The 25,199-nt window shown below is 46.9% G+C and overlaps 2 long non-coding RNA genes across 2 annotated transcripts in view; one reads left to right on the top strand and one right to left on the bottom strand.

The window, feature by feature from the left end:
• The window catches only part of LOC141058778 (uncharacterized), a 285,572-nt gene that overhangs the window by 217,551 nt on the left and 42,822 nt on the right, over positions 1–25,199 (bottom strand). The gene's annotated exons all lie outside the window — the stretch shown is intronic.
• Positions 6,406–8,825, top strand: LOC141058677 (uncharacterized). Its single transcript, XR_012222272.1, has 2 exons — positions 6,406–6,584; positions 7,251–8,825. It is a non-coding gene; the product is annotated as an uncharacterized lncRNA (long non-coding RNA).

Here is a 25,199-nt window from a genome sequence, read left to right as displayed (position 1 = left end):
AATGCTCCTCGGGGCTCTGCCGTGTACTCCTGTGTCCGTGGGAAAAGCCCGCTTTGTATGCTTTGTACACACTTGGCTCCGCTCCGTACATCCCGTACACATATGGCTCAGCTCCGTACATCCCGTACACATATGGCTCCGCTCCGTACATCCCGTACACATATGGCTCAGCTCCGTACATCCCGTACACATATGGCTCAGCTCCGTACATCCCGTACACATATGGCTCCACTCCATACACACACGGCTCCACTCTGTCCACCTCGTACACGCGTGGCTCCTCTCCGTACACCTCATACACACACGGCTCTGCTCCGTACACCTCATACACACACGGCTCCGCTCCGTACACCTCATACACACACGGCTCCGCTCCGTACACCTCATACACACACGGCTCTGCTCCGTACACCTCATACACACACGGCTCCGCTCCGTACACCTCGTACACACACGGCTCTGCTCCGTACACCTCATACACACACGGCTCTGCTCTGTACACCTCATACACACACGGCTCTGCTCCGTACACCTCATACACACACGGCTCTGCTCCGTACACCTCATACACACACGGCTCTGCTCTGTACACCTCATACACACACGGCTCCGCTCCGTACACACACGGCTCTGCTCCGTACACATCATACACACACAGCTCTGCTCCGTACACACACGGCTCTGCTCCGTACACATCATACACACACGGCTCCGCTCCGTACACCTCGTACACACAGGGCTCCGCTCCGTACACCTCATACACACACGGCTCCGCTCTGTGCACCTCATACACACACGGCTCCGCTCCGTACACCTCATACACACAGGGCTCCGCTCCGTACACATCATACACACACGGCTCCGCTCCGTACACCTCATACACACGGCTCTGCTCCGTACACATCATACACACACGGCTCCGCTCCGTACACACACGGCTCTGCTCCGTACACATCATACACACACAGCTCTGCTCCGTACACCTCATACACACACGGCTCCGCTCCGTACACCTCATACACACAGGGCTCCGCTCCGTACACATCATACACACACGGCTCCGCTCCGTACACCTCATACACACGGCTCTGCTCTGTACACCTCATACACACACGGCTCCGCTCCGTACACACACGGCTCTGCTCCGTACACATCATACACACACAGCTCTGCTCCGTACACACACGGCTCTGCTCCGTACACATCATACACACACGGCTCCGCTCCGTACACCTCGTACACACAGGGCTCCGCTCCGTACACCTCATACACACACGGCTCCGCTCTGTGCACCTCATACACACACGGCTCCGCTCCGTACACCTCATACACACAGGGCTCCGCTCCGTACACATCATACACACACGGCTCCGCTCCGTACACCTCATACACACGGCTCTGCTCCGTACACGTCATACACACACGGCTCCGCTCCGTACACCTCGTACACACAGGGCTCCGCTCTGTACACCTCATACACACACGGCTCTGCTCTGTACACCTCATACACACACGGCTCCGCTCCGTACACCTCATACACACAGGGCTCCGCTCCGTACACCTCATACACACGGCTCTGCTCCGTACACATCATACACACACGGCTCCGCTCCATACACCTCGTACACACGGCTCCGCTCCGTACACCTTGTACACACACAGCTCTGCTACATCCACACTGTAAATCCTGACCCCACCCCACACATACTTACCTCAACCAGCACCATGACAACAGCAAAGCAGAGTCTTGCAGTCGCAGACGGTAGAGGCAAGGCTGAGCGCACAGGACCTGTGATGAGGTCACAGGAGGGGCGGAGTCAGGGGTGACATGATCGGGGGTCTGGACAAAGGCTCCTGATCATGTGACTCCCCTGACTCCTCCCCTCCTGTGACCTCATCACAGGTCCTGCGAACAGAGCGAGCAGGCAAGTGAGTGCGACGCTGTGAGTGGGGGCGGGGGTCTCATGCTAAGGCGTGGCGGCTTATCTCCCTGCAGTGCGGGGGAAACTTGGAAACGCAGAGGGCCGGTGGCAGGAGCAACAGTGGCCGCAGCAGCTGGCAAGCGGCCAGATGATCGGGCGCTGCCGCCCGCGGCCCAGGTGACAGCGGCCCAGCGGGAAAATGCCCGGTTGGTTATATTGCCAATCCGGGCCTGACTGTGTACATACATTACATTACTGATCCTGAGTTACCTCCTGTATTATACTCCAGAGCTGCACTCACTATTCTGCTGGTGCAGTCACTGTGTACATACATTACATTACTGATCCTGAGTTACCTCCTGTATTATACTCCAGAGCTGCACTCACTATTCTGCTGGTGCAGTCACTGTGTACATACATTACATTACTGATCCTGAGTTACATCCTGTATTATACTCCAGAGCTGCACTCACTATTCTGCTGGTGCAGTCACTGTGTACATACATTACATTACTGATCCTGAGTTACATCCTGTATTATACTCCAGAGCTGCACTCACTATTCTGCTGGTGCAGTCACTGTGTACATACATTACATTACTGATCCTGAGTTACATCCTGTATTATACTCCAGAGCTGCACTCACTATTCTGCTGGTGCAGTCACTGTGTACATACATTACATCACTGATCCTGAGTTACCTCCTGTATTATACTCCAGAGCTGCACTCACTATTCTGCTGGTGCAGTCACTGTGTACATACATTACATTACTGATCCTGAGTTACATCCTGTATTGTACTCCAGAGCTGCACTCACTATTCTGCTGGTGCAGTCACTGTGTACATACATTACATTACTGATCCTGAGTTACATCCTGTATTGTACTCCAGAGCTGCACTCACTATTCTGCTGGTGCAGTCACTGTGTACATACATTACATTACTGATCCTGAGTTACATCCTGTATTATACTCCAGAGCTGCACTCACTATTCTGCTGGTGCAGTCACTGTGTACATACATTACATTACTGATCCTGAGTTACATCCTGTATTGTACTCCAGAGCTGCACTCACTATTCTGCTGGTGCTGTCACTGTATGCATACATTACATTACTGATCCTGAGTTACCTCCTGTATTATACTCCAGAGCTGCACTCACTATTCTGCTGGTGCAGTCACTGTGTACATATATTACTGATCCTGAGTTACATCCTGTATTATACTCCAGAGCTGCACTCACTATTCTGCTGGTGCAGTCACTGTGTACATACATTACATTACTGATCCTGAGTTACATCCTGTATTATACCCCAGAGCTGCACTCACTATTCTGCTGGTGCAGTCACTGTATACATACATTACATTACTAATCCTGAGTTACATCCTGTATTATACTCCAGAGCTGCACTCACTATTCTGCTGGTGCAGTCACTGTGTACATACATTACATTACTGATCCTGAGTTACATCCTGTATTATACCCCAGAGCTGCACTCACTATTCTGCTGGTGCAGTCACTGTATACATACATTACATTACTAATCCTGAGTTACATCCTGTATTATACTCCAGAGCTGCACTCACTATTCTGCTGGTGCAGTCACTGTATACATACATTACATTACTAATCCTGAGTTACATCCTGTATTATACTCCAGAGCTGCACTCACTATTCTGCTGGTGCAGTCACTGTATACATACATTACATTACTAATCCTGAGTTACATCCTGTATTATACTCCAGAGCTGCACTCACTATTCTGCTGGTGCAGTCACTGTGTACATACATTACATTACTGATCCTGAGTTACATCCTGTATCATACTCCAGAGCTGCACTCACTATTCTGCTGGTGCAGTCACTGTATACATACATTACATTACTAATCCTGAGTTACATCCTGTATTATACTCCAGAGCTGCACTCACTATTCTGCTGGTGCAGTCACTGTATACATACATTACATTACTAATCCTGAGTTACATCCTGTATTATACTCCAGAGCTGCACTCACTATTCTGCTGGTGCAGTCACTGTGTACATACATTACATTACTGATCCTGAGTTACATCCTGTATTATACCCCAGAGCTGCACTCACTATTCTGCTGGTGCAGTCACTGTATACATACATTACATTACTAATCCTGAGTTACATCCTGTATTATACTCCAGAGCTGCACTCGCTATTCTGCTGGTGCAGTCACTGTGTACATACATTACATTACTGATCCTGAGTTACATCCTGTATTATACCCCAGAGCTGCACTCACTATTCTGCTGGTGCAGTCACTGTATACATACATTACATTACTGATCCTGAGTTACCTCCTGTATTATACCCCAGAGCTGCACTCACTGTTCTGCTGGTGCAGTCACTGTATACATACATTACATTACTAATCCTGAGTTACATCCTGTATTATACTCCAGAGCTGCACTCACTATTCTGCTGGTGCAGTCACTGTGTACATACATTACATTACTGATCCTGAGTTACATCCTGTATTATACCCCAGAGCTGCACTCACTATTCTGCTGGTGCAGTCACTGTGTACATACATTACATTACTAATCCTGAGTTACCTCCTGTATTATACCCCAGAGCTGCACTCACTATTCTGCTGGTGCAGTCACTGTATACATACATTACATTACTAATCCTGAGTTACATCCTGTATTATACTCCAGAGCTGCACTCACTATTCTGCTGGTGCAGTCACTGTATACATACATTACATTACTAATCCTGAGTTACATCCTGTATTATACTCCAGAGCTGCACTCACTATTCTGCTGGTGCAGTCACTGTGTACATACATTACATTACTGATCCCGAGTTACATCCTGTATTATACCCCAGAGCTGCACTCACTATTCTGCTGGTGCAGTCACTGTGTACATACATTACATTACTTATCCTGAGTTACATCCTGCATTATACTCCAGAGCTGCACTCACTGTTCTGCTGGTGCAGTCACTGTGTACATACATTACATTACTGATCCTGAGTTACATCCTGTATTATACTCCAGAGCTGCACTCACTATTCTGCTGGTGCAGTCACTGTGTACATACATTACATTACTGATCCTGAGTTACCTCCTGTATTATACCCCAGAGCTGCACTCACTATTCTGCTGGTGTAGTCATTGTGTACATACATTACATTACTGATCCTGAGTTACATCCTGTATTATACTCCAGAGCTGCACTCACTATTCTGCTGGTGCAGTCACTGTGTACATACATTACATTACTGATCCTGAGTTACCTCCTGTATTATACCCCAGAGCTGCACTCACTATTCTGCTGGTGCAGTCACTGTGTACATACATTACTGATCCTGAGTTACATCCTGTATTATATTCTAGAGCTGCACTCACTATTCTGCTGGTGCAGTCACCGTGTACATACATTACATTACTGATCCTGAGTTACATCCTGTATTATACTCCACAGCTGCACTCACTATTCTGCTGGTGCAGTCACTGTGTACATACATTACATTACTGATCCTGAGTTACATCCTGTATTATCCCCCAGAGCTGCACTCACTATTCTGCTGGTGCAGTCACTGTGTACATACATTACATTACTGATCCTGAGTTACCTCCTGTATTATACCCCAGAGCTGCACTCACTATTCTGCTGGTGCAGTCACTGTGTACATACATTACATTACTGATCCTGAGTTACATCCTGTATTATACCCCAGAGCTGCACTCACTATTTGTCATGGAGTGACTGATCCAGCACAATACACAAGGGAACACCAGGGAAACAACGGTGGGCCCTATCGATAGTGAATGGGGTAATGGACACCTCGTGCACTCACCTGAGGATGTGTCTTGATCTCACTATTGTCCCTATACGGGTTCTTTCACCCTGTCGCCGAGCAGGTTACCTAATCCCTCACTTGCTCTGCTCATACCCCTATGTAGGGAACTGGCAGGTGAGAGCACTGGTCCCACCACTGCACTAAGACAACCACAAAAGGAATGTAAAAGCAGACACCAAAAGGGACAATGCAACAAAAAACGTAACACTTAGCTTTTTGCTGCAAAGCAGCGCACAGCAGGATAAAGGCACCAGATCAAAGTATTCCGCTGAAGCACCACTGCACCCAGCAAGCTCCTTCCTCCAGTTTGGTCACTGTAGAATGCGCTAACACCAACCGTCAGCTGATGCATCAGGTGACCTCTTGAAAGATGGTGGGAGTGGTCACCACCCACATCAGCTGACCCAGCAGCAATGCACTTACACCAGCAGGTGGGGGGGGGACTGACATTAACCCCCGATGGCCTGAAAGGAAAAAAAGTTTTAATCTGAGAAGCCAGTTGTGCCACAGGTCCAAAAATGGATCATGACCCTGTTCTGCTGATAAGGAATGTAATTTACGTCTAATATTATTTTGTGTGGATACATCTGTGCTGTGAGCAGAGAGGGGACATTTTTTTTATATTGACAGATGAATAGTTTATTATTTGTAAATATTATTACTTTGATTATTATTTATGAAAAATATTATTTTTTTTTAAATGGAAAGTGATTTTACTCTTGCAAAAACAGCAGCAAGGACTGTGACAAGAACAAGGGGGCATTCTCTTCGCTTGGAGGAAAGACAATTTCTGCACCAGCATAGAAGAGGGTTCTTCACGGTAAGAGCAGTGAGGCTCTGGAATTCTCTTCCTGAGGAAGTGGTGATGGCCAACTCACTGAATGAATGTAAGAAAGGAATGGAGGCTTTTCTTGTAACAGTATAGAAGGTCACGAATAACAGAATATTATAGGTAGATGGTTGACCCAGCTTAGGGGAAGGAATTTTTTTTCCCTATGGAGAAAATTGGCTTCTACTCTGTGGGTTTTTTGCCTTCCCCAGGATCAACAATGCAGAAGCTGCACTAAAAATGGGCTGAACTAGATGGACATAAGGTCTCCCTTCAGCCTTCAAAACTATGTTACTATGTTACATATGCCAAGTATAATCTCCGGGTCCGGAGAGCGGCATCAGTGGACGTTCTGCAGATTGAAGTCATGAGAACGGAGCTGTCATTTCAGACATGCAGCCGTCTTTATATAATAGCGAGTTATTTTCCTTTATTTTCTTCTGTGCCTTTTTTGTTTTTAGAAGAAAGAAGGCGAATATCACAATAATGTATCCTCCTCATCACCTTCACACAGAAGGGCGGCATCAGCGACCAGAGTCAGACAGGGGGCACCTGCTTCAAATAAAGGGGATACAATGTAACCAAATGTGGGGGGGCTGCCTACAGAAACCAATCAGATCCCCGAGTGTCACTTTCCTGACGGCTTTTCTTTTACAGATCTTCCCCTTTAAGGAGGCAGAAATGAGAAGCGATACAAGTTGGCTGATGCTCTCGTAGTGTCATCTCTTTCCTCAGAAACCCAATTACTACGTATAAATCCCGCCGTCAGTGCTCCGCATCTATGGTCCCGTTATTAAATTACTTGGAGATCCTCTCTGCAAGAAACGCTTTTAATCCATAGACGCTCATGCTCTTTTTATTAGATGCTTTGGCACAGATCGCTCCGGGGAAGAAGCGTGGAGAATATATTACTGTGCAGTGATCGCTGAGGGTCACTTAAAGGGAATGTCACTTGTGGGACATCTCAATAAGACACATTAATAGTTGTCTGGGTCTTCAATAGAGTAAGTGAATATAAAAAAAAATCTGCAATGTATATTATCAGAGAAATCTGCTCCTCTTCTAATTATGAGCTACTTATTAGCTATCCCTAGTGCTGGATTCACAGCCACAGTGCTCAGTACTGCTGTGTAATGCTTTTCACGCTTCTGCTTTCCAGTATTTGTATATCTGACGTCAGAGCTGGATTCTCAGCTGCATTGTGCAGTAGTGCTATGTAGTGTCTTTCCCTGTTTTTTGATAATTTTTTTCACCCCAGAGAATGATTCACAGCTTTAATATTTATTTTTGCTGTGTAATGTCCTCTATGCTGCTTTCTAGTAAGTGATCCCACTCCAGTGATGGATTCACAGCTGCAATATTCATTATTGCTGTATAATGTCCTCTATGCTGCTTTCCACTAAGTAATCTCACTCCAGTGATGGATTCACAGCTACAATACTCAGTGCTGTAGAATATACTGTTTGCAGCTGCTTTCTAGCAACTGTTGATATCACCTCAGTGATGGATTCCCTGCTACAATGAACAGCAATGCTATATAATGTCCTATATGCTGCTGCTTTCTAGCAATTATTAATCTCAGCTGGTGGTGGATTCACAGCTACAATGAACTACAGTACTGTATAATGTCCATTATGCTGCTGCTTTCTAGTAAGTATTGATGTCAGCTGGTGGTGGATTCACAGCTACAATCAACAGTACTGTATAATGTCCATTAGGCTGCTACTTTCTAGTAATTATTGATCTCAGCTGGTGGTGGATTCACAGCTACAATGAACATCAGTACTGTATAATGTACATTATGCTGCTTTCTAGTAATTATTGATCTCAGCTGGTGGTGGATTCACAGCTACAATGAACAACAGTACTGTATAATGAACATTATGCTGACGCTTTCTAGTAATTATTAATCTCAGCTGGTGATGGATTCACAGCTACAATGAACAACAGTACTGTATAATGTACATTACGCTGCTGCTTTCTAGTAAGTATTGATGTCAGCTGGTGGTGGATTCACAGCTACAATGAGCAACAATGCTATATAATGTCTTCCATGTATTTCTTCTTTCTGAAAATGTACTATACTATATAGAGACAGGAGAGTAAGAATACCTCATGTCTGTGCGTACTGTGTATAGGAACCATCTTAGCAACTAGCTTACAGAAAGAAAGACTGGTGAAAAACTATACAACTGATATAATGGCCAAATAAAGTATTATGCCTCTTGTTCACACATGACAGCTTTTTCCGAAAATTTACTGAATATCGAGGTGGGGCAGAGTACTATACTCGGATTTAGGGCATGTATGATCATTGTTTTATTATGTCTATTTTATGTTTTAATTAATTGATAGAAACCCTTCCCGATCAACTGTCCTCCTGTAGCAAAGGGTCTTATTCACCAGGGCGCAAGTGCAACGCCCTATCCACCTGATGTAGCTGCATCACTGACGATAAACTATTCTTAAAAAGTACATAATGTATGAATGGAAGCAGGGCCGCTTTTAGGCAAAGTGGGGCCCTAGGCAAAGTTTAAAATGGGGCCTCAAATGCAGACATATTGCACATCACACAGAAGCATTTAGATTGTAGTTACAGGCGCGGAGTTCAGGACGCTAAATGAGTGCGATCAACAATATTGAAGTCGTTCAACACTTGTTTCCCGGCCTCTTTCCACCATCTGAGAAAGAATGATGGGGACAGAACGATCACTAATGGATCAATCTGTCCTCATACAGTATCGTGTTATCAGCAACACATCTACAGTTTACACTCCATAGTCCTCCATATAATATAATGTGCCCCATAGTCCTCCATATAGTATAATACACTCCTCAGTCCTCCATATAGTATAATACACTCCCCATAGTCCTCCATATAGTATAATACACTTCTCATAGTCCTCCATATAGTATAATACACTCCTCATAGTCCTCCATATAGTATAATACACTCCTCATAGTCCTCCATATAGTATAATACACTCCCCATAGTCCTCCATATAGTATAATACACTTCTCATAGTCCTCCATATAGTATAATACACTCCTCAGTCCTCCATATAGTATAATACACTTCTCATAGTCCTCCATATAGTATAATACACTCCTCATAGTCCTCCATATAGTATAATACACTCCCCATAGTCCTCCATATAGTATAATACACTTCTCATAGTCCTCCATATAGTATAATACACTCCTCATACAGTTGTGGCCAAAAGTATTGACACCCCTGCAATTCTGTCAGATAATACTCAGTGTCTTCCTGAAAATGATTGCAAACACAAATTCTTTGTTATTATTATCTTCATTTAATTTGTCTTAAATGAAAAAACACAAAAAGAATTGTCCTAAAGCCAAATTGGATATAATTCCACACCAAACATAAAAAAGAGGGTGGACAAAAGTATTGGCACTGTTGGAAAAATCATGTGATGCTTCTCTAATTTGTGTAATTAACAGCACCTGTAACTTACCTGTGGCACCTAACAGGTGTTGGCAATAACTAAATCACACTTGCAGCCAGTTGACATGGATTAAAGTTGACTCAACCTCTGTCCTGTGTCCTTGTGTGTACCACACTGAGCATGGAGAAAAGAAAGAAGACCAAAGAACTGTCTGAGTGTTAGGGTCGGCGGAACGCACCAAAATAATAGGAGGTGCGTTCGCCGCCCGGGGTCCTCCGTGCGGTAGATGGTAAGACCGCTGCTGGACAATGGCAGATGCACCAAAAGGTAAAGTACTGCGCTCGGGTTAACGTCACCCGAATGCTAAGAGCGGCTCTGTTAAGACACAGAGTCGCCTTACAATAAAGAATGTAAGGACGCTGACCCTGTTAGCCTCACAGGATGACCAGCGAGTGGCGTTGCAGCCGCAACCGCCAATGGACGCTGCTTCCGCAGCGCGGCAGTAGCTATAGCCGCTGCACGACGGCACCGGAAGGCCGGACACCGTCGGACGCTAGTGTGCAGTGCAGGAGGCACAGTGGCGTGTAGCTTGCCACAATCTGTCACCATTCGTATTATCAGAGGGAAGGGGTTTCTTAATAAGTCAGTCACCAGTCCATGCATCCATCACCATACACATCCAGCATAATAAGCTACACTAGCGCATAGCCGAGCCGACATGCTGGCTTTTTATAGCCATGCGCTTCTGGGACCTTCCAGTACCCTGGAAGGACCAATCAGATCCGATGCAGGACCTGAGCATGTGACCCCTGCTCTCCAGTGAGAGGTCACCTTGCGGGCATGCCCAGTAGCACGGCACGAGGACTTAGCCTCTGGAGCAGTTCCCTGCAGAGCAGGTTGTGCTACCATTGCTGCACCAGAGGTGGCGGCAACATCCAGGCTGTCAGAGCAAGTCTGAGCAGCACGCCTGGCTCGCCGTGATTGCTGAGCAGCACCCGGAGCGGTCGGAGGAGAATGGGAGACCGCTGGATGTCTGGCTCTGGATTCCGGCTGTTCAGTGTCAGGAATCCGACGCCTAACATTACCCCTCCTCCCCACTGCGCTCGAAAGCCTCGATCAGGAGCGGGGCATGGATGTTTTCCACCGGCTCCCAGGTCCGAGCCTCAGGCCCATGACCCTTCCAATCCACTAAATAAAATTTTTTGCCACGGACAAACTTGCGCCCTACGATGGCATTAACCTCAAACTCGTCAGACGACAAGTCTGACGACCCGGCCGATGACTCAGAAAACCGGACCATGTGAACTGGTTTGAGGAGGGACACATGAAACACGTCCGGAATGGCTAAATGTGGAGGAAGAGCCAGGCGGTAGACCACCGAGCTAATTCGCTCGAGAACCTTGAAAGGTCCAATATATCGCAGCGCGAACTTAGGGGACTCGACCCGAAGTTTAATATTTCGGGTGGAAAGCCATACCATGTCGCCAGGGGAGAAGCAAGGAGCAGGTCGCCGATGCGTGTCGGTCAACACCCTCATCCTTTCCTTAGACGCACGGATAGCATCCTGAGTGCGATCCCAAATGTCCCGAGCCTCCACTGCCCAGTCTGCCACCCTGGAGTCAGTGGAGGACACTGGCATCGGGACAGGGACGCGTGGATGTTGGCCGTAGTTTAGGAGGAAGGGCGTCTGACCAGTGGAGTCAGCCACCGCAGTGTTTAGGGCAAATTAAGCCCAAGGTAGCAAGGATGCCCAGTCATCCTGCCTGGCAGAGACAAAATGCCGTAAGTAGGTGACCAAGGTCTGATTGGCTTTCTCGACCAAGCCATTCGTCTCGGGATGATAAGGGGAGGACAAATTTAGCTCGATGCTGAGTAAGCTGCAGCGCTCCCTCCAAAACTGAGACGCAAACTGGGGCCCTCGGTCACTCACGATTTTGTCCGGCATGCCATGCAAACGGAATACATGCTTAATGAACAAAGTGGCAAGACCACGAGCGGAAGGCAAGCGTGCGAGTGGCACCAGATGCACCATTTTGGAAAAATGGTTGGTGACCACCCAGATGACCGTACTGCCACCAGACTTGGGCAAGCCAACGATGAAATCCATGCCAACCATCTCCCATGGTCTATCCGCCACTGGCAAGGGATATAACAGCCCCGCCGGCCTCTGTCTAGAGGGTCTGTTCCGAGCACACGAGACGCATGCTTGCACATATTCCCTGACATCTCGAGCCATATGCGGCCACCAGTATGACCTTGCCAGGAGTTCGGTGGTCCATTTATTACCAAAATGACCACCCACCCTGGAGGCGTGTGCCCAGGCGAGGACCTCCGGCCGTAGCTGAGGAAGCACCAAGGTCTTGCCCGGTGGCACTGACTCGAGTGAAACTGGAGCCACGGTCGTAAAACTCTCTGGCGGGAGAATAAGCCGAGGCTGAGCCTCTCCCTCTTCCGCCGAAACCACCGAGCGTGAAAGAGCATCCGCACGGACGTTCTTCTCTCCGGTGAGATAATGCAGGGTGAAGCGGAAGCGGGAAAAGAAGAGCGACCACCTAGCCTGACGGGAGTTCAGGCGCTGGGCCGTCTGCAAATAGACCAGATTTTTGTGGTCCGTGTATACCTGGAAGGGAAACCGAGCCCCCTCCAGGAGATGTCTCCACTCAGAAAAGGCCAACTTCATGGCCAGCAGCTCCCTGTCACCGATGGAGTAATTCTTCTCCGCCGGTGAGAAGGTCTTTGAGAAGAAGAAGCATGGATGCTTCCGACCTTGAGCATCCTTCTGAAAGAGGACTGCTCCTGCACCGACGGAAGAGGCATCTACCTCCAGTATAAATGGCTTGTTCACATCGGGACGATGTAGGATGGGAGTGCCAACAAAGTGGGATTTGATAGACAAGAAGGCTTTGGAGACCTGTTCATACCAAGCATTAGGATTAGCTCCTTTCTTGGTGAGAGCAACCAAAGGAGCCACCAATGTGGAGAAGTGCGGTATAAACTGGCGGTAATTTACGAACCCTAAGAAGCGCTGCACCGCTTTGAGTGAATGGGGTTCCTGCCAGTCCATCACCGCTTGTAGTTTGGCCAGATCCATAGCCAACCCCTGGGCCGAGATGATGTAGTCCAGGAACGGCAAGGACTCCTGCTTAAACTGACATTTCTCCAGCTTGGCGTATAGAGAGTTCGCCCGTAGACGGTCGAAGACCCTGCATACGTCTCTCCGGTGAGTGGTCAAATCTGGCGAGAAGATGAGTATGTCATCCAGATAGACCACCACCGAAGTAGAGAGCATGTCGCGGAAGATGTCGTTGACGAAATCTTGGAAGACAGCTGGCGCATTACACAGGTCGAAGGGCATGACCAGATATTCATAGTGGCCATCCCTGGTATTAAAGGCTGTCTTCCACTCGTCTCCCTCGCGAATGCAAATCAAGTTGTATGCCCCCCGTAGATCGAGTTTCGTAAAGATCCGGGCCCCTCGCAACCTGTCAAACAGTTCAGAGATCAGCGGAAGAGGGTATTTGTTCTTTACTGTTATGGCATTGAGACCTCTGTAATCAATGCAGGGACGTAACTCTCTGCTCTTCTTCTGAACGAAAAAGAACCCTGCACCAGCCGGCGACACCGACTTCCTGATAAAACCTCTAGCCAGGTTCTCCCGGATATATTGTGACATAGCTTCTGTTTCGGGGAGTGATAGGGGATACACACAACCCCTAGGAGGTTCTGTGACTGGCATGAGGTCTATCAGGCAATCATATGGGCGGTGTGGCGGGAGCGTCTCCGCAGATTTTTTGGAGAAAACGTCCGCGTACTGATGGTAGGATTTAGGAAGCGTGGAGAGATCCGCAGGCACTTCAGTGGAAGCCACCTGAAGACTGCCCTTCAGACACCTTCCCTCACAATCCTTGCTCCAAGCCAGTATTTTCCCTGATGCCCACTCGATATGAGGAGAGTGGCAACAGAGCCAGGGAAGACCAAGTAGCACCTGGTCAATACCATCAGGCAAAATGAGCATGGACAAGATCTCTTGATGGGAGGGAGAGATAGAAAGCCCGAGTGGAACTGTCTGATGGGTTACCTGAGTGGGCAAATGCGCCCCATTAACCACCATGATGGTCAGTGGTTGAGGCAGCAACACCTGAGGGATAGCGTGTTTCTGGGCGTTGGTTGAGGACATAAAATTCCCTTCGGCCCCAGAATCCACGATAACCTCTGCCTCCCAGGTGAAGGGACCACTGTCTAAGGTACCCTGGAATACCGGTTTGGGTGAGAAGGGTTTCATGTTGGACTGACCACCTCCTATGACCACAGGACGTAGGCGTTTTTTCGTCCGCAAACGACACGTGCTAGCCGAGTGACCAAATTGTCGGCACTGATAGCAACGTACATAGCTTCGCAACGGTGGTGGCTTGGAGTCGGTGCGAGACACCTCCATAGGTTCAGAGGGTACGAGCTCCTGTGCAGGATATCTCAGTGGCTTGGTGAAAGTGGGAGCCAAATTAACCCTTTGTCTGGATTGTGCACGCTCCAGCCCGCTCTCCGTAAACCGGAGGTCAATGCGGGTGGAAACTGCAATCAATTTCTCCAGACTTGTGGGAACTTCTCTAGTAGCTAGAGCATCTTTTACATGCCCAGCCAACCCTCTCCAAAACACCGGGACTAATGCTTTGTCCGGCCACTCTAATTCGGAAGCCAAAGTCCGGAACCGGACGGCATAATGGCTGACCGAGAGTGACCCCTGTGTTAGGGACAGAAGTTGAAAAGAGGTGTTGTGTGTGATCCGTGGTCCCAAAAAGACCTGCTTCAGGGCCGCGAGGAACTGAGCAGCACCCTGAACCACAGGATCATCACGTTCCCACAACGGTGTAGCCCACTGTAATGCCCGGCCAGACAAGAGTGACACAATAAAGCCCACCTTAGCCCGCTCTGTAGGAAACCGTGCAGCCAATAACTCGAGCTGAATTGAGCACTGGCTCACGAATCACCTACAGGTGGCGCTATCACCCGAAAACTTGTCGGGAAGCGGGAGGCGAGTAATTGTCGGCGTGGGCAAAAGTGCGGGCACACGTGTGACAGCCTCAGCAACTGTCTGAGCAGCAGCTAGTGCAGTATTCGCAGCTGAGTTGGCGCTCTCAATAGCTGCCAACCTGCTCTCCAGCTGCCGAATATAGCGCTGCAACTGCTGCACATCTGCCATTACCAGCCAGACCCTGGGGCTAGTGTAATGTTAGGGTCGGCGGAACGCACCAGATAAAAATAATAGGAGGTGCGTTCACCGCCCGGAGTCCACCGTGCGGTAGATGGTAAGACGGCTGCTGGACAATGGCAGATGCACCACAATGTAAAGTACTGCGCTCGGGTTAACGTCACCCGAATGCTAAGAGCGGCTCTGTTAAGACACAGAGTCGCCTTACAATAAAGAATGTAAGGACGCTGACCCTGTTAGCCTCAAAGGATGACCAGCGAGTGGCGTTGCAGCCGCAACCGCCAATGGACGCTGCTACCGCAGCGCGTAATGTAACTATAGCCGCTGCACGACGGCACCGGAAGGCCGGACACCGTCGGACGCTAGTGTGCAGTGCAGGAGGCACAGTGGCATGTAGCTTGCCACATCTGGCGCTGACTAACCAACACTCTGTCACCATTCGTAATATCAGAGGGAAGGGGTTTCTTAATAAGTGAGTCACCAGTCCATGCATCCATCACCATACACATCCAGCATAATAAGCTACACTAGCGCATGGCCGAGCCGCCATGCGGGCTTTTTATAGCCATACGCTTCCGGGACCTTCCAGTACCCTGGAAGGACCAATCAGATCTGACGCAGGACCTGAGCATGTGACCCCTGCTCTCCAGTGAGAGGTCCCCTTGCGGGCATGCCCAGTAGCACGGCACGAGGACTTAGCCTCTGGAGCGGTTCCCTGCAGAGCAGGTTGCGCTACCATTGCTGCACCAGAGGTGACAGCAACATCCAGGCAGTCAAAGCAAGTCTGAGCAGCACGCCTGGCTCGACGTAATTGCTGAGTAGCACCCGGAGCGGTCGGAGGAGAATGGGAGACCGCTGGATGTCTGGCTCTGAATTCCTGCTGTGCAGTGTCAGGAATCCGATGCCTAACACTGAGGACTTGAGAAACCAAATTGTGAGGAAGCATGAGCAATCTCAAGGCTACAGGTCCATCTCCAAAGACCTGAATGTTCCTGTGTCTACCGTGCGCAGTGTCATCAAGAAGTGTAAAGCCCATGGCACTGTGGCTAACCTCCCTAGATGTGGACGGAAAAGAAAAATTGACAAGAGATTTCAATGCAAGATTGTGCGGATGTTGGATAAAGAGCCTCGACTAACATCCAAACAAGTTCAAGCTGCCCTGCAGTCCAAGGGTACAACAGTGTCAACCCGTACTATCCGTCGGCGTCTGAATGAAAAGGGACTGTATGGTAGGAGACCCAGGAAGACCCCACTTCTTACCCTGAGACATAAAAAAGCCAGGCTGGAGTTTGCCAAAACTTACCTGAAAAAGCCTAAAACGTTTTGGAAGAATGTTCTCTGGTCAGATGAGACAAAAGTAGAGCTTTTTGGGCAAAGGCATCAACATAGAGTTTACAGGAGAAAAAATGAGGCATTCAAAGAAAAGAACACGGTCCCTACAGTCAAACATGGCGGGGGTTCCCTGATGTTTTGGGGTTGCTTTGCTGCCTCTGGCACTGGACTGCTTGACCTTGTGCATGGCATTATGAAGTCTGAAGGCTACCAACAAATTTTGCAGCATAATGTAGGGCCCAGTGTGAGAAAGCTGGGTCTCCTTCAGAGGTCATGGGTCTTCCAGCAGGACAATGACCCAAAACACACTTCAAAAAGCCCTAGAAAATGGTTTGAGAGAAAGCACTGGAGACTTCTAAGGTGGCCAGCAATGAGTCCAGACCTGAATCCCATAGAACACCTGTGGAGAGATCTAAAAATGGCAGTTTGGAGAAGGCACCCTTCTAATATCAGGGACCTGGAGCAGTTTGCCAAAGAAGAATGGTCTAAAATTCCAGCAGAGCATTGTAAGAAACTCATTGATGGTTACCGGAAGCGGTTGGTCGCAGTTATTGTGGCTAAAGGTTGTGCAACCAAGTATTAGGCTGAGGGTGCCAATACTTTTGTCTGGCCCATTTTTGGAGTTTTGTGTGAAATGATTAATGTTTTGCTTTTTGCTTCATTCTCTTTTGTGTTTTTTCATTTAAGACAAATTAAATGAAGATAATAATACCAAAGAATTGTGTTAATACTCAGTTTCTTCCTGAAAATGATTGCAATCTAAAAAAATTGCAGTGGTGTAGTCCTCCATAAAAAATAATACACTCCCCATAGTCCTCCATATAGTATAATACACTCCTCATAGCCCTCCATATATTAAAATACACTGCTCAGCCCTCCATATAGTATAATACACTCCTCATAGTGGTTCATATAGTATAAAACACCACCAGTCATCCATGTAGTACAATTCACTTCCCATAGTATAATGCACTCCATAGTTCTTCATATAGTATAATGTATTCCACATAGTCCTCGATACAGTATAATGCAGACCACATATAGTATAATGCAGCCACCCCATAGAGCATAATGTAGCCACCCCACAGAGTATAATGCAGCCACCCCAGAGTATAATGCAGCCCCACCATACAATATAATGTAACCCCCATATAAAATATAATGCAGCCCCCCTCTTATAGTATAATGCAGCCACCTTTAGAGCATAATGCAGCCATCCCACAGAATATAATGTAATCCCCCATAGAATATAATGCAGCCCCCCTCATATAGTATAATGCAGCCCCTCCATAGAATATATGGCAGCCCCCTCAGCGTATAATGCAGCCCCAATAGAATATAATGTAGCCCCCTCAAAGTATAATGAAGCCCCCATACAATATAATCTAGCCCCCATACAATATAATACAGCCCCCTATATAATACAATAGCAAACGTGAGCAAAGCTCCAAAAACGACAAACCGTCCAAAACGAGATAAAATGTAAATATTTTATTATTATATTAGAAAAGGCAGTTGACAGGTACAAATGGGATAGGAAAAGGGGCAATGAGTTGTGACACATCCATAACCACCTGGGTATGAGCAAGGGGTGCTAGACCAATTACAACCTCCAGCAGCCGATATAATATTGATTAATTATAATATAACAAATCATGCCATCCAGGTACAAAAATCATAATCAATACAATGAGCTTCCCTTCACCTTAAATCAAATGGGCATCACATGTTCCATTAATGCACAAATAGTGCTGATCAGATGCCAACGTCATATTGGAAGTGAAAGTAGATTGTACCTGATGGACAGCGGCCAGAGGCTTCCTTGCGTCCAGACACTCACCCCGACGCGCGTTTCGGAGGGTCAGTCCTTCATCAGGGGGTGTGACAATCAAGGAAAGGGACCCAATATAAATACTGGTAATACCGGAAGTGGATGCATCGAGCATCCGCGATCATAACAGCTCAGACACCGCGCGGCGTCGGCGTCAAGCAAACAGGAAAGCGTCATAGCAACCCTGGAAGCATAGAGACGCTGAAAGCCGCCCAGCAGCAGGGAAGCAGAACGCGCATGCGCCACAGGCAGCGAAACATCCACAAAGGCAAAAAAAGGAAAATGGAGGCTGCACACAAGTGTTGATATTAATAATTCTTTGGCAAAATGCCCTAGTACTAAAACAGGGGCATCTAATTACATAATTTCAGATAGTAAAAAAACTATGCATATAATAGATGGTAATTAAGACAATAATAGAACCATATATGCACAAATATAAAGCGATATACAATATACTGTACATATGGATTCAGAGTAATAGGACAATACATAGCAAAATAATAACGCTACATAAAATACTTAAAGACCGATATGTCATTTACAAATGCACACACCAATTTAGTAATTCAGTCAAAAAAGTATATATAACGCATAACTGCATAGATCAATACAGACACATGACTAATTAGACAGGTGCAAATAATCGAATTATGGACAATATATCATATTGCAGTCACAAATATAAGCCCTAATTATCACTGTTAATTAGAATCACTTTATAATACATCAAGCAATTCCATATATGATAGAAGGCATCCATTTCATACGATTTTCAATCCATTCTCCAATTGGCCGGCATCATAAGGGTCAAGTGAAAGTGGAAACAAACTGCATAAAAAATAATAAAAACAATTAATGAATCATAAAAATACTCAGTTGGCCCAGGATAATGGCACAACAATACAGACAACCATGACGATCACAAACAGGGGACAAAGCTCAAATTTTCATTAAGCCCATTTGGGTGGACCGTGCTCAACCTCCAGATCCATCGAGTCTCCAATTGTGCAAGGCGTTGGGAAACCCTGCCACCACGAATCCCCGCCTCTATAGTGTCAATACCCCTGACCCTCAATCCTCTAGCATCGCATTGAGGGTATAATTTAAAATTATTTAAAATTACGAGGTAGCGTCTTCAGTGTGGATGCGTCCTTGTGTCCAGTGGCAGCCTGAATGCCCAAAACGTGCTCCCATATACGTACCTTAAGTTGTGTAGTGGTCAAACCAAAATACATCAGGGAGCACGGACAGGTGGCATAATAGATCACGTTTTTTGTGGTACAATTAATGAACTTACGTATTTTGTACTCACGTGATCCAAAAATGATACATTACGTTCGATGTTAATACAGGCCACACAATGGCCACAAGGAGGAACGCATCCACATCTAGGGCTAATTTAATTTAAAAAATGAGATCGAGGTACAGGGGTATAATGACTATGCACAAGTTGGTCACGTTGGTTCCTAGCTCTACGATATGTGATAAGGGTTTTTTTGGGTAGAATTTTAGCCAAAACAGGATCCGCCATCAAAATAGGCCATGATTTAGACAGAGCAGTGCGCACTCTTTCAGATTGACAATGGAAATTAGTAATAAACCTAATAGGTTATGGAACATTCGCCTGGTCAGAATGTTTATATAACAGCGAATTCCTAGAGTTGTATTTTGCCTCATGATAGGCTTTTTTAATTGATCGGTGACTACAGCCACAATCAAGAAGCCGTTCTTTTAATTCAGTGGCACGTTGTTCAAAATCGGCTTCTGTTGAACAGATTCGCCTAAGACGAAAAAACTGGCCTATTGCAACTGCCCGTACCATGTGTCCAGGGTGAGAGGAAGTTGCATGTAACAGCATATTAGTTGCTGTAGGCTTCCTAAATATGTCTGTATCACTCCCGAAGGGTCTCTCCTTAGATTAACATCAAGAAATTCTATATGATTATAATCATATTTAACAGCAAGATGAATATTACGATTATTTCTATTCAACGTCAAAATAAATTGGTCAAAGGAGGTAGGGGTATCCTGCCAGATCAAGAGTATGTCGTCGATGTAGCGCGTCCAAAGGTGGACGCGCTCCATCGACCCCAATCGATCCAACAGGAAGAGGTCCCTCTCCCACAGCCCCAGGAAGAGATTAGCGTAGGCCGGTGCGTAGGCCATGCCCATCGTAGTCCCCTGGAGCTGCAGGAAGAAGGACCCCTTGAAAATAAAAAAAATTGTGGGTAAGGGTAAATACCAAAAGTTCAAGGACAAAAGTCCTCATACCATGACTCAAATTTGACATCTACAAAAAATACTTAGTTGCTCATAACCCATCACTATGCCTGATATTTGTATACAGGGACTCAACGTCCGGTGTAACAAATAAAGTCCCCAAATCGAGAGAAAGGCCATCCATCCTGCGAAGCAATTGGTTGGTGTCTTTAAGAAAAGACGGGAGGTCTTCAACTAGTGGCTGTATCATAGAATCTAACCAGCGATTAACACATTCCAGGTAATTACCCCCACCTGACACAATAGGGCGAACCGGTGGATTGGTACTATTCTTATGAATTTTGGGTAGCAAATATAATCGTGGGCTCAACCACAATTAATGCCATCGCCAGATCTTTGGTTATAATGCCATTGGTGGTAGCCCTAGCAATAATCTCCCTGAGTTGCACCTCAAAAGCGGACAAGGTGGTGTTATTCAACTGTCGAAAGACCTCTTTCTCATACATGACCTTAGGCCACAGAACTATGTTACCCCCCTTGGCCACCGGCTTGATAACAACATCAGGGAGATTTTGCAGATATTTAAGGCGTTGGCGCTCCTCACCTGTCAAATTATCAGAAACAATTTGTTTTTTAATCTGTACCAACTCCTGGGATACCACCTTGACAAAAAGATCAATATTGCTACAGTGAGAGAGTGGGGGAAACCTCCTGGAGTGTGGTCGAATAGATGCAGGTATCTTACCTCCCTCCACCATATTGTGTTCGCAGGAAAGGTCCTCCAAGATTCTTAGAGCCGATTGCTCTTCATCTGTGGGGAAATTTTGGTGTAAATTATCAAAATAAAATCGTTTAAATAGCAATGTCCGCGCAAATATATGGAGATCCTTGATTACCGTGAAGGTATCAAGGCCCACAGCAGGAGAAAAAGAGAGACCCCGCGACAGCAGAGACAGATCGACATCGGACAACTCATGGCTACTCAAATTAATTACCTTGTTGTCATTATTGACGCTTTCAGATCTCTTATTGCGTCTTTTATCAGGATGATATCCATGGTTCCTCGCTTTCTTATTCCCTTATAATACAATGTAGCCTCCTCATATAGTATAATGTAGCACCTTCATAGAGTATGATCCAATCACCCTCCATAGAATATAATAAATATAATACAGCCCCCCCATAGAATACAATGTAGCCCCGAATAGAATATAATACAGCCCACCTCCCCATAGAATATAATGTAGCCCCCCATATTATATAACACAGCCTCCCCCATAGAATATAATGTATAATGTAAACCCCCATAGTATATAACACAGCCCCATGGCCCATGGTATATAACACAGCCCCATGGTATATAGCACAGCACCACATGGTATATAGTACAGCCCCACATGGTATATAGCACAACACCATGGTATATAGCACAGAACCACATGGTATATAGTACAGCCCCACATGGTATATAGCACAGCACCACATAGCATATAGCACCCCCTTCCACCCGAGCATGGCCCCACAGTCCAGTACTCACTGTTACATTAAAAAAAAACACACTCCTCACCTCTCCTCATGCCCGCGCTGCTCCCGGCTGTCTCCTGGCTCAGCATGCACTGCCTGGTACACAGTGAGTGCGCGATGATGTCAATCGCCATCGCGCACCCGCATTGTCGGAGGCAGAGCGGGGAATGATGGGAGGGGGAGCGTCATCTGACGCTCTCTCCTCCATCAATGCTTTAAACTGTACCGCGTCTATGACGCTGGTATAGTTCAATGTGGCGGCGGGAGTTGGCACTGGTGGCAGGCGGACCCCCCTGCCTCATGGGCCCCATAGTGGCTTTGTGATGTGCCGCTAGCTGGGGGCCCCTGGGGGAGCAAGGGTCCTAGGCAGCTGCCTGGTCTGCCTGCCGCCAACGCCGGCCCTGAATGGAAGGAGAAAGGAGAAGAGAATGAATGAGTGAAGCACGAGGAGCTCGGAGCATCTTGTTACATTTCCATTAATGCAAACTTTTCTGTATCGCCCTCATCGTCGCTCTAAATGCCATCGGGGCCAACACTACAAATTTCCTTTGGAAATCAAAGCCTTCCTTGTAGTGTAATTGAATTAAAACTTGAAGGCTGCCATACTGAGCTCAGGGAGGTGCTGCTCCTCAGTGTCCCCCCCCACCAGCTCACGCTCCATACAGAATTATTACATAATAAATGAATACACAAAGTGAGTCAAAATCAAAAGCTTTATTTCCCATCATAATCCTGCCGAGATGAAACAAGACCGAGGGGCGCAGATATTCCTGCCAAATGAAATACACTGCAGCTGAGAAGCTCGGTGGGGGTTATGCGCCGAGGAGGACGTGGAAAACAGATCTTCTAGCTGTATGAGACTCCTGGAGCACAGAAGCCATGAGTCGAGGAAAGGGGGAGCTGTTCCCCCTAGGATCCTGCCATGGATGCAATATTACCGACACTCACAGGTTGTAATAAACTTATTCAGCTCTGCTCATCCTGGGCTTCCTGGTTCATGCATTTCTTTAGATAAGGAATTTCTACACCATTTGGCTTCTGGAGATCTAGATGTGACTACTAGTTCTGTAATTGTTAGCTTTTCTTCTTGCCAGTGAATGGAAACATTCTTGTTCCATCTAAAGATTGCAAAATGATTTAGGTCTTGGTACGATGTACCAGTGTAGACCCTCATCTATATATTGAAACTCTAGAAGGATAACCCATGCTGTCCTTGATACAATGTAGGAAAACCTTTAGGTTTCACAGCTACACAGCTCAGTACTGCTATATAATGTCTCCTGTTATGAATGAGTCACCGAGGAGGAAAAAACAAAAAGCAAGCTAAGCCCAGAAAACTGGAGAGGTTGGTAACTAGCGGATTGCAGAGCCCTGATCCTATCCACAACAACTAGCAGTAGAAGGGAAGCGTGCCTACGGTGGTCCTAGACGCCTCGTCACGGCCGGAGAACTAAATAAGCCTAAAGAAAGAAAGGGAAAATCTAAACTGCCCCAGAGCAGACCCCAAAGCAATAGACAGCCCCAACATGTATTGTCGGTGAAACAAGATGAAAACACAGACACAGGTAGAAAGATAGGCTGAGCAAACGATGGGGCCCTCACTAACTAGAAAGGACAGGAAAGAAAAGCTGCTGTCTGCAATCACGCAAAAACCCTGCCAAAAAGAATGTCTAACACGTCTGATAGAAAAAGGCCCTGAAGTCGCTAGACTTCAAATCACTATATCAGCACTCAGGTATATTCTGAAGACAGAGCAAAAGAGATCAACTGATCAGAGACAAACTGGGGATTCAGCCCAGTCCCAGCCAGGGCTGGCTGAACACAAAAACTAAGTAAACCAGACTAAAACTCATATGAACAATAGCAGAGAAAACTTAGCTTTAGGAAGGCAGGAACCAAACTGGAAACCAGGAGCCACTATCAGGAAAAATCACCAGCAAGAAACTAGGGAGTCGGCTGCCTTAAATCCAATAAGAAACTCCTGATGTCCAATCACAGTCCTCTTCCTCAGGTGGTCGGTCTCTGCCATTTAGATCAGCTTCATTACCTCCCTTCACCAACAGAGGGAGTCCAGATAGAGAACTCACTACTCCTCTGTCAGCACAGCCAGCTCCATAACCCTCACCAGAAGCAAACCCGAAAATGAGCTCACAACAGTCTCCCATGCTGCTGCTTTCTAGTGTGTATTCATCTCACCCAAGTGCTGGATTCACTGCCACAATGCACAGTAGTTCTATATAATGCCCTCGTCTGTTTACCTCACCCAAGACCTTGATTCACAGCTATATTGATGAGTGGGTTTATACCGCTCAATCAGATTAGCAGGTCCAGGGTGCCTAGGTCCCTTAGCCCAACCTAACGCTGCATGGCGGCTGGCAGAGCCCGCACCATCTGATTGACCACCACTCTCTCCACCATCTCGGTTGGGGTCAAAAACAGGTTGGTGCCACTCCTCCATCAACTGCAACAAGTCATTTGCCTTAGACCTGGTGGGCCGAGACTCTACATAGGACCACTGGTACACCCACTGATCGCCCCTCACCTTAGGCGTCCCTTCTTTACACTGCTGAAGCTCTGGTGACAGCTTCCACTGCAGCACCTCTTGCTGCCGCTGCTGCAACTGCAGCACTTCTTGTCACTGCTGGAACTGCAGCACCTCTTGCTACTGGACCTGCAGCACCTCTTGCTAAAGCCATTGCTGACAAAGTACATACTGCTCCAAAAGTTCCTTCACCTTTACAGCAGACTTGCACAACAACATGCAGCATGCTTTGGGGTATGCCTCAGTTCACTCTGCCCGCATTCTTTCCACCATATGTAGTGCCACGGTAGCACACTTACACAGTGATGAGGCAGTGACCCACAAAGTTCAAACACAAAACTCCTGTAATGTGTTTCTTCACAGCATTAAATATCCAAAATTCACACAAGTGCATAGTATTAGTGTCCATTTCACCGCAATACATACTACACGGCATCCTTCCGTTTACAGTCACTAAACACACTGGACTTCCCTTTGATCAGTAGCCGTGGGCGACTGCACCGCCGTGTCAATGTCTCTTACAGCCGTACACAGTCCT

Source organism: Dendrobates tinctorius, unplaced genomic scaffold, assembly GCF_039654945.1.
Source record: "Dendrobates tinctorius isolate UK_male_01 unplaced genomic scaffold, ASM3965494v1 ptg000214l, whole genome shotgun sequence".
Lineage (NCBI taxonomy): Eukaryota > Metazoa > Chordata > Amphibia > Anura > Dendrobatidae > Dendrobates > Dendrobates tinctorius.
The sequence above is the reverse complement of the archived record's forward strand: the minus strand, read 5'-3'. Positions and strand labels throughout refer to the sequence as shown.